At 41.8% G+C, this 9,053-nt stretch overlaps 1 pseudogene; it reads left to right on the plus strand.

Moving 5' to 3' along the window:
* Positions 1 to 2,287: 2,287 nt before the first annotated feature.
* On the plus strand, positions 2,288 to 7,661 carry LOC105508629 (annotated as a pseudogene).
* Positions 7,662 to 9,053: the final 1,392 nt, after the last annotated feature.

A 9,053-nucleotide genomic window follows, 5' to 3' on the forward strand; every position in this document is an offset into this window, starting at 1 on the left:
ATGCTGAGATTTGGTTTATGAATGATCCCATCACCCAGGTACTGAGCATCGTACCCAAGAGTTAGTTTTTCAACCTTTGCCCCCTTCCATCTAGTAGACCCCAGTTTCTATTGTTACCAACTTTATGTCCCTGAGTACCCAATGTTTAGATTCCACTTACACGTGAGAACATGCAGCATTTGGTTTTCTGTTCTTGAGTTAATTTGCTTAGGATGATGGCCTGCAGTTGCACCCATGCTGCTGCATAAAACATGATTTTGTTCTTTTTTTTTTTTATTATACTTTAAGTTCTAGGGTACATGTGCATAACGTGCAGGTTTGTTACATATGTATACTTGTGCCATGTTGGTGTGCTGCACCCATCAACTCGTCAGCAACCATCAATTCATCATTTATATCAGGTATAACTCCCCAATGCAATCCCTCCCCCCTCCCCCCTCCCCATGATAAGCCCCAGTGTGTGATGTTCCCCTTCCCGAGTCCAAGTGATCTCATTGTTCAGTTCCCACCTATGAGTGAGAACATGCGGTGTTTGGTTTTCTCTTCTTGTGATAGTTTGCTAAGGATGATTTTGTTCTTTTTTATGGTGATTATTCCATGGTGTATATGCAATGCATTGTCATTATCCAATTCACTGTTAATGGGCACCTAGGTTGATTCCATGTCTTTACTATTGTGAACAGTGCTGCAATGAATATACAAATGCAGATATCTTTTTGATAGAGCAGTTTGTTTTCTTTTGTAATGGCATTGCTGGGTAGAATGGAAGTTCTGTTTTAAGTTCTCTGATTAATCTCAACACTGCTTTCCACAGTGGTCGAACTAATTTACATTACTACCAAAAGCATATAAGTACTACTGACATCATCTACTAACAAATGACTCCGTGGCTTGGGATTCCGGAGCATAGCATTCCCCTAGCTCTCCTGCTTCTCCCACAGTTTTTCCTTTTAATGTTTTGCCCACAATTTTGACATGCAACCTTTATCATATACTAAATTATCATATGAACTTCTATCTAACTCTTAGGCTTTTGCTTCATTGATCAGTTTCTCTTTAGATGGTTTGCTGGATCCAACTTCTCCTCCAGAGCTTTAACTCCAGGTCTCCTTCAGACCTCTTCTCTTTTCAGTCTCTATTTACTTTCTGAGGGTGCTCATTCAGCCCTTTGGGGATAAGCTCCAGGAGACCATGGTCTAAGTTTTATTCACACTAAAACTCAAGTGCCTGAAATAAAGCCAGGTACATGGTATATCTCTATTAATTCATGAAGTCTGCCATAACAAAGTACCACAGACCAGGAGGCTTAACCAACACAATTTTATTATCTCACAACTTTGCAGGCTAGAAGTCTGAGATCCAGGCGTGGACCAGGTTGATGGTATCTTCTTTCTCCTGTGTCTTCACATGGTCTTCCTTCTGGGAGTCTGTGTCCCAACCTCCTCCTATTATAACCAGTCCTGTTGGATTAAGGTCCAGGCTAACACTTCCTTTTAAAGTTAATTACCTTTTTAAAGTCTTTATGTCCAAATACTGTACAGTAGGGTTCTGAATTACTGGGGGTTAGGACATCAAATATGAATATCATGTGGACAAAATTCAGCCCATGCAAGATCCTTATTAAATGCTTGCTGAGGGTGCTGAAAAAAATATTTGCTGGAAGAATGCATTGAAGAACTTCTCTCCATCTTTGGAATATAATCTAATTTAAATGACATTTCTGAAAAAGATAAGTAGCATAATTTGACTGTAGCATGAGGCATAAGAATGGAAGCATAGGTTAAGATATCAAATTTTGAGTATCTATTGAAACAAAAATAAACAAATAACAAACTCCACGAAGTAGAAGAAAAAAGAAGAATATGTTACATATGTTGAACATTCTATATTTTATAAGGGAAATCAACTGATTCACTTGTTCATATTGATACATTAAAATGAAATATAACTATTACTCAGAGATGATCATAATTAAAGAAATAAGAATGAAAAGTATCAAGTGGTGGCCTCTGGACAGTAGAATGAAGGTGATTTTTCACCTTGTAAACATTTCTCTCTCATTTGGAAAGAAAGTATATGCATGAATGTACTACTACTGTGATAAAGAACACACCAAAACAGTGGGGTCAGGCCATTGTGGGCCTTGAATGAGCCTATGATCTAATTTATTCTTTACTTTTAAAGCCTCACAAAATAAGGTCACATTGCTTTATATTGATACCTAGACTCATAATTGTTTTTAAAGGTTCAGAACAGCAATTACTTTCAAAGAGTTGAATGAGATGCGATGCGATGGGAGAGACTGAAATGTATTAAAAGTGGTACAGAGGCCAGTGGGCTGAAACAGCTCTGGCCTCTGATTTGCCCACAGTCCTCATACAAGAAATTGCAACGTGGCCCGTTATCGTCAGATGCCTGGATTGCTCACCAGCTCACATTCCAGCACCTGGAAGCAACTCCTAAATTACACAACACAGAGGTGTCCTCTGAAGTCCCTGAATCCCAGAAAGGCTCTACCTCTTTAGCAAGGAGCAGCTCTTCACCTCTGGACAGAAGAAGGAGGAAACATAAGGGTATGTACCAAGAACTCTCTTCTTTCCATAGTCAGTTATTCTTTTGTGAACTTATAGTTCACATCCCTGTGTTTCCCCCTTGAGAAGCTGTATACAGTGGGTCATGAGCTTATTTCAGGAAAAGGCAGGCGACATGAAGCTTCCTTCTGTAAACTGAGTGCTGGCAGCCCAAACTCTGTGAGTTTCAAATGTGGTCTGGCAAATCTTCCTCCCTTCTGATCCATCTCTCCGTATCACCCCCTTTATTGCAACCATTCAATTCCCTGTCATGGAGAAAATGCTGTCTCTTACATTCATTTAAGGAGGAAGGGGACATACTGGCATTACTTCTCAGAGCTGAACTTCTGTAAAAGGGGGCATATTCTTTAACTTAGTACTTTTCAAAGTAATTCTTCCTTGCCTATCAGAAAATGTCCAAGGAAGAAATAGATGGTTCACCTGAAATAATTGAGGAGTGTTTCATGAGGAGAATATTTACAAAGATGGACAGGGTTAAGGGAAAGAGACGATGCATGGGGCAGGACCCTAAGTAGCAATAGTGGAACACTGCTTCCTCTCCTAGGCTTAAAAGGACAGAAAAGGAGCAGTTACCATTAGGATCACAGCCATAGCTATGCTGTAGAGGCAGGAGAGGATGAGCAGGCAGGTGGTGAAGCCCTGCATTACCAACACACAGCCACACAGGCAGAGGGACAGGACGTGAAAATTCCAAATCACTCCCCTCCTGCCTTCTGGTCTCCTCCTGGTGTCTCCCATTGTTTCAGTGGAACCAGAAACCGAAAGGAAAATGATCCCACTGATGAGGTATGCAGAAGCCACCCTCTTGGAATGTCAAATAGGGTAGAGAAGAAGAAAAGCAAACCCTTATGGCAAATAAGACTCTCCCTCCCAACTTCATATATCCTCCCACTTGCTGGGGCTTTTTTTCTTTAAATGTCATTGAATCATGTCTCATCTCATCTGTATCAGAGTTTTTTTTTTGTTTGGATAGTCTGTCTCTAGTGTCAATGTTATGAAGAATGATCTGCATTCACCAAGAATGCCTAGAAAATGCAATGTAATTTTAAAAAGAGAAAACATATTCCTTATTGTTAGAATATAAACTTAGCTACTCTAACAGAGACACAAAGTAGAAATATCTTCAATAAGAAAGTACAGTTGTCCTTCTATGTCAGTAGGTTCTGAATCCAGATTCAACAAACCACAGACAGAACATATTCCAAAAAAAGAAAGGAGAGAGGAGTTGCGTAGGTACTGAAAAGGCACAAACTTTTATTTTGTCATTATTTCCTAAAGAATACAGTATACCAACTACTTACATAAATTTGCATTTCATTAGGTATTGTAAGTAATCTAGAAATGATTTAAAGTATAAAGGAGAATGTTCTATGCAAATACTATGCCATTTTATATGAGGAAATCAAGCTTGGGTAGATTTTAGTGTATGCAGGAGCTCTACGACCAATCCTCTGTGGATACCCAGGAATGACTATTTAAGACCTGAGCTGGAAGCTCCAAGGCATCAGACATTGGGACTTCAAAAATTTTTGCTCCCCAATGTCTAGAGAGGTGCCCTCATCCTTGTGGTCCTACATGGTTCCCAGAAACATCAGCATTCCAGCCTGATGGAGAAGGAAGAGGGGAAGGAGAGGCTGTGCTCCTTCTATTGATCCCATGAGCCAGGACTTGCTTACATCACATCTACTCGCTTCCCATTGACCAGAACCTGGTCATATGATGTCATCCAGCATCCAGGAAAACTGGGATGTGGGTCCTTGTGCCGATTTTCAACTCTCAGATTTGTTATGTGACTGAGGAGGAAAATGAAGATTGGGGAAATCTAGCAGTTTCTTCAGCCCCTGATTGTCTCTGATTCTGTGCTCACATCCAGATTTTTCAGGAGCTCCTCAGAAGTAATAACTGTTGGGGTAAACAGCAGTAGAGAAGTCTCATGCAGGGCTCCAGGGATGAGGGGTTGGTGTTGGGTCTGCTCTTCATGGTGTGATCTCAGGAAGATCCTTTGATCTTTAAACCTCGGCTGCTTCTTATCTTATATGAGGATATTACAATAGATGGTCTTTGAGGAACACATGCTAAATGCTGGCGATACTACAGTGAACCAGAACAGGCATGGCTTAGTGCTTAGGGCTTCAGGTTTCATGAGGAAGAGAAATATATCATACCCTAAAAATAGATGGACAACCTTTAAGTACCCTGAGTGTGGATAACAGAGGTTCTAGTTTTCCTCCCATTTCCTAGACAACAAAGGCTGTGGCAGCTTGTCTCTTTAAGAGAGAGCTCATGATGGATGCACTTACTTCTGATGCTCCTCTGAGCTCCCATAGGAGGGTGTGTCTTCTTTCCACTCTCAGGCCTCCTGCCCCTGTTTATCCTTGGGATTCCAGAGCAAAGGTGGCCTTTGTGATGCAGAAAAGTGCTCCTTGATTTCTTCCTAATTGGCTTTCACTCACCTCTATTTGGTTCCCTATTTGATTTGCTTCTCATTCTCTCTCTATCTGGAGTTTTTTAGGTTAGGGTTTTTTTTTTTTTCACCCCATAATTTTGACTGTCAACTTGGATTAAATTTGAGAGTGACTCCTCTGCTTTTTTCCTCTGTCGTGTACAATTGACTCACAGTGGTGCTGGGTCCAAAGGGCTGGCGAAAAGGGTAGACCTTGAAGCACCTCTGCTGGGTTCATATTCACACTGTGTAATGCCCAGGAAAACTACTCACCATTTTCGTGCTCCCATGCTGTGCAATATGGGAATTAATACTAATTCCTACCCTCTAGGCTCTTGAGAGAATTAAAAGAATCCCTTATAAACTCTCAATCAGCTCCTGCTCTTAACCAAGATATGAGCTAGTCCTCTTTCACCAGTTGAAATCTACATGAACATCTCTCTTTACACTCCAAGCCCTGGACTCCCCTTATTTCCCCTCAAGGACTCCTCTCAAACAAATGCTTCCATCAACCAAGAAACTCTACCACAGATCTCCTGGGAGACAGAATTGAGTAGGTTTGCATTGTGTACACCAGCAGAACACTTAGAAGTTCCCCCTAGATATTTCCACACTTCAATTACCTCCTTCAGTGGCTCTCAGACCTCAGCCGCACTTACTCTCTCCTCTCTCATATTGCTGAGCAAGTCAGCTCACACACACACACCCCACCCCCAACACTCTGTACAAAAATGCTTCTAGGTGCTCAGCAAAGCCACACTGAGTCCTTATTTCAAAGGTACATCAGTGGTCAACTTCAGGTATTTGGACACACACCGGTAATTTCTTTTAACACAGACAGAGCTGCCCACAAATAAAATTCTGATGAATGAAATTTTCTTCATCTCATTATATGTGTGCATTCGAATGCCTTTAACTGTGTTTTAATTTTATTTTCCATTTAATCCAAAGCTATCACTACTACGAGGCTCTTCATTCGTGCATTCATTCACTGAATGGATATTTTTGCATAACGCAGAGTGTTGTACATGGAGCTAGGCACTGGGGATATAAAAAATGCTCCTTTTATTCACTTTAAAAAGTGCCATGAAGGACACACTGAGCCATTTCCAGCCCAACAGGCCCAGATAATTTCTAGCCCTTGTCTTCCTAGGACAAATGTGACCTTGCCCTAGCAAGATGTCACATCTTCCTCTGATCAATGAGGGATGGTCTTCATTTTCGTCCATGGATGACCACTCTTAGTCATGAGGGTGCCACAACCACCTTTTTGTCCATGTGTCTGAATTCCTACACCAGAGACAGAATTTCAGGTCCAGGACAGAGTAGTGCTTGGGTCCACAATGCTGGCTGGTTGAGTGGGAGTGTTTCAATCATAATGCTATTCTCATGTCAGTAGAGAACTTGTGTTGCAGTAGAAAGAGCCCAGGCTTCAGAGTCAGCAAAAATTGGATTTGAAACTGGATTTTGGAATACCCACCTTTTGATAGGTGACTTATTCTCTACAAGCTTCTGTTTCTCTCCTCTGTAAAATGGGGACGGCAATTCACACACAGCAGAGTGGTAGTGAGAATCAGAGATGGTATAGCTGGTGATCGCATCTGGTTTGTGTTCCCAGGAGCACCAGAGGAGGGTTTCTGAGCATGGATCCAACCATCTCAGCCTGGGGTACGGAACTTGCACCAATCCATGAGACAGAGGAGACCCATACTCAACGTTGTGGCCTGGAAGTCCTGGTCCTCGCAGTGCTGATCTTCATTACCGAGCTGGTCGGGCTGGCAGGAAATGCAGTTTTGCTCTGGCTCCTGGGCTTCCACATGCAGTGTAACACCTTCTCCCTCTACATCCGCAACCTGGCCAGGGCTGACTTCCTCTTCTTCTTCTTCCAGATTTTAGAAATCATGGAGTTCTATAATAACTTCTTCCACCCCATCTTCATCTTATTTCCCTATGTTCCTCAACACTATCACCACCCTTGCCTATGTTACAGGCATGAGCATGCTGAGTGCAATCAGCACTGAGCGCTGCCTGTCTATCCTGTGGCCCATCTGGTACCACTGTCATCACCCGAGACACCTGTCATGTGTGCCCTGTTCTGGGCCCTGTCCCTGATGCTGAGCATATTAAAGGGGATGTTCCGTAGCTTTCTAATGAGCTTTCATGACTATCATTGTTGTCCCATGTTAAATTTCATCACAGTTGCAGGGGTGATTTTTTTATGTGTGGTTCTCTGTGGGTCCAGCCTGACCCTGCTGGTCAGGATCCTCTATGGCTCCCGGCAGATGTCGCTGACCAGGCTGTATATGACCATCCTGCTCACAGTGCTGGTCTTCCTCCTCTGCAGCCTGCCCTTTGGCATTCAGTGGTTCCTATTATACTGGATCCAGAAGGATTTTCATGACTTACCCTGTCTTGTTCTTCTAGTTTCTGATGTCCTGTCCTCTCTTAACAGCCGTGCCAATCCATCATTTACTTCTTCATGGGATCCTTCAGGCAGCATCAAAATTGGCAGAACCTGAAGCTGGTTCTCCAGAGGGCTCTGCAGGACACACTTGAGGTGGATGAAAGTTTAAGGGCAGCTTCCTGAGGAAACCCTGGAGCTGTCGGGAAGCAGATTGGGGCAATGAGGAAGAGCGTCTGCCCTGTCAGTCAGACGGGACTTGAGAGCAACACTGCCCCGCCATCCTTGACAATTATAAGCGTTTTTCTCATCCTTGTGCCTCTGAAATGCCCCAGTGATTCCCCAGTATCTTCAAATAGCTTTTAATCTCACATTTCTAGTTTTGCTCAGAGAAACCAGTAGTTTGAAGGTACAATGTTTAGATTCCTCTTCATATTACCGATAAATTTCTCCCATTTTCTTCCATTGAATTTTTTTCTACTGAAAACTTTTTTTTTGCAATTTTCATTAAAATGGAAAGAATTCCAGTCCAAAACTGAAAAATTTTGCTTTCTAATTGTTTCCTATGTGACAGTATCAAAAAGGAAGATTCCTTATTTATCTCTCAGACTATGTTCCCTTCTATAATTGGAGGCATTGCTGCAGGTAGGAAGCTCAATTCTGGATTAGTAAACTCTGGTGCCTCTAAATTTTATTGAATTCTCAGATATAAGGGAAAATAACGTCCTTAGAAACAGATTCTCTGTATTCATAAAAACAGTCTCAGAAATCGGTTTTATGAAAAGTCCTGTGCTGTGATTTGTGCACGGCATGGTGACCTGTTTCCCTTGGTTTCCAGTAAAGATCACCATGGCCCCTTCCCCTTGAGAACTACTAAGTGGTTATTTAGCTCTTCCTTGACCAAGGAATCCAATGTAGAGTCTATAAATATGCCACACCAGTTCTAATTTGGCCATTTACAATCTCAGTATTGGTTTCAAAGTGGAAATTATCTTGAAAACATTGATTATTCGCTTATAGATTCCTTCTGTTGTAGGAGAATCTTAGATACTTCCTGTTTTTGTACCAATTGTTCTGGTTCTAAATTTTAGTTAGTTTTATGGCCAGTCACCATTAGAAGCAAGACTGAAAACTTCTGACCTTTCCTTAATAATGTCAATTACAGTATCTGGATAATAGCTTAGCATGGCTACAGAATTCTAATACATGCTGTAATCTAGATGAACCTTGAGAACATTGTGCTAAGCGAAATAAGCCAGATGCAAAAGAACAATATTGTTAAGTTCAAATATTTCAGATATCCAAGCTAGGAAAACTGGTAAACATAGAAAATAGATTAGAAGGAACCAAATGGCAGAGGATGGGGAGAATGTGTAGTTATTATTTAACGAGCACAAAATTTCTGTTTGGGTAACAAAAAGTTCTTAAAAGAGAGAGTAGAAAACTTAAAACTGGGGGGCGGAGCAAGATGGCCGAATAGAAACAGCTCCAGTCTCCAACTCCCAGCGCAAGTGACACAGAAGACTGGTGATTTCTGCATTTTCAGCTGAGGTACTGGGGTCATCTCACTAGGGAGTGCCGGACAATCGGTGCTGGTCAGCTGCTGCAGCCTGACCAG

Source organism: Colobus angolensis, unplaced genomic scaffold (genome assembly GCF_000951035.1).
Source record: "Colobus angolensis palliatus isolate OR3802 unplaced genomic scaffold, Cang.pa_1.0 Scaffold164, whole genome shotgun sequence".
NCBI classification, from domain to species: Eukaryota; Metazoa; Chordata; class Mammalia; order Primates; family Cercopithecidae; genus Colobus; species Colobus angolensis.